We start from the raw sequence: 1,072 nt of genomic DNA, 5'->3' as shown, positions 1-1,072 counted from the left end.
AATATGAATGCCAGAAGGAATTAGCCCCTGCGTGATTTTTTGGTACCACATTTATCTTGTTTGGTATCAATAAAGTTCAATCGCCGACACAGACTTCTCTAAACCTCACCATCCCTCTCGTAGATACTACAGATGGTATGCTCAACAACTCAAATTCTAATAGCAAATGAAACAAAAATCGATATGTGCATATTGATACCTTACTTATCGATCGAAGGAGGTAACATGTGGAAGTAGGGTACACTAATTACAACAGGGCTTCTATTATTTGAGAACTATTGATTCGATTCATATACGATTTTATACTATATTATTTTATATATTTTATGAGTTTGCACTAATGTATATTTAGTCTTTACGTAGGAGTAGCGATTTATTTGGCGTAAGATCTTGTTAGCTGTTAAGATTGTTCATTTTTAGTATTTTTTTCTTTTGTTCAAATTAAGCTTCATTAATTATTTATTTGGAAAATCGTCTTATATTTGTATTTCTATTTCGTTCCATTACTTATGAAATACATTTTATGTTATCAGTCGACTTAAAAATCTTAGGCCAGTCGACTCATCCTACCTTGGACTATATATTCAACACAACAGTTAATTTACGATTATCTTAACATATTGCTCTTCCTTTCTTAGGTAAGTGGTTATTTTTTATATCTTTAAAGGACATTATAGAAGGAATTTCTTGCAGATATCGATTTGACAGCACACGTGAACAATCATTTTGTTCTTGTGAAACAGCTCCTGTCTTTATCCTTGTTCTAATCCACTATTAATTAATTTATTTATTATTTTTTAGGTATGGTAGAACCAACTTTTTTTGAACCAGACTACCCCAGAAAAACGCAAGCCATGTCATCACGAAAAAATGCAGGAAGAAGACCATCAAAGAAGTCCCAAACTTCCATTAAGAACCAATTATTCCATTTTATGAAAGTAAAAATATTTTTTTATTTACTTATTTAGTATCTAAGTAAAATGAACTTATTAAAAGTGAAGTTTGCATCATAACTACTCAAACTCATTCTTCGTTTGAATGTATACTAACTAGTTGTTAGGCCATAAATTGA

General features: G+C 30.7%; 1 long non-coding RNA gene across 1 annotated transcript in view; it reads left to right on the top strand.

The window, feature by feature from the left end:
• Positions 1-1,072, top strand: part of LOC136797297 (uncharacterized) — a 44,937-nt gene that overhangs the window by 13,328 nt on the left and 30,537 nt on the right. Inside the window, exon 2 of the long non-coding RNA XR_010845156.1 lies at positions 802-938. This is a non-coding gene — a long non-coding RNA (uncharacterized lncRNA). The remainder of the gene's footprint in view (positions 1-801; positions 939-1,072) is intronic.

This window comes from Halyomorpha halys, unplaced genomic scaffold, assembly GCF_000696795.3.
Source record: "Halyomorpha halys isolate HHAL.00 unplaced genomic scaffold, Hhal_1.1 Scaffold1026.1, whole genome shotgun sequence".
Taxonomy (NCBI): Eukaryota; Metazoa; Arthropoda; class Insecta; order Hemiptera; family Pentatomidae; genus Halyomorpha; species Halyomorpha halys.
This window is presented reverse-complemented; position numbering and strand designations above follow the sequence as displayed.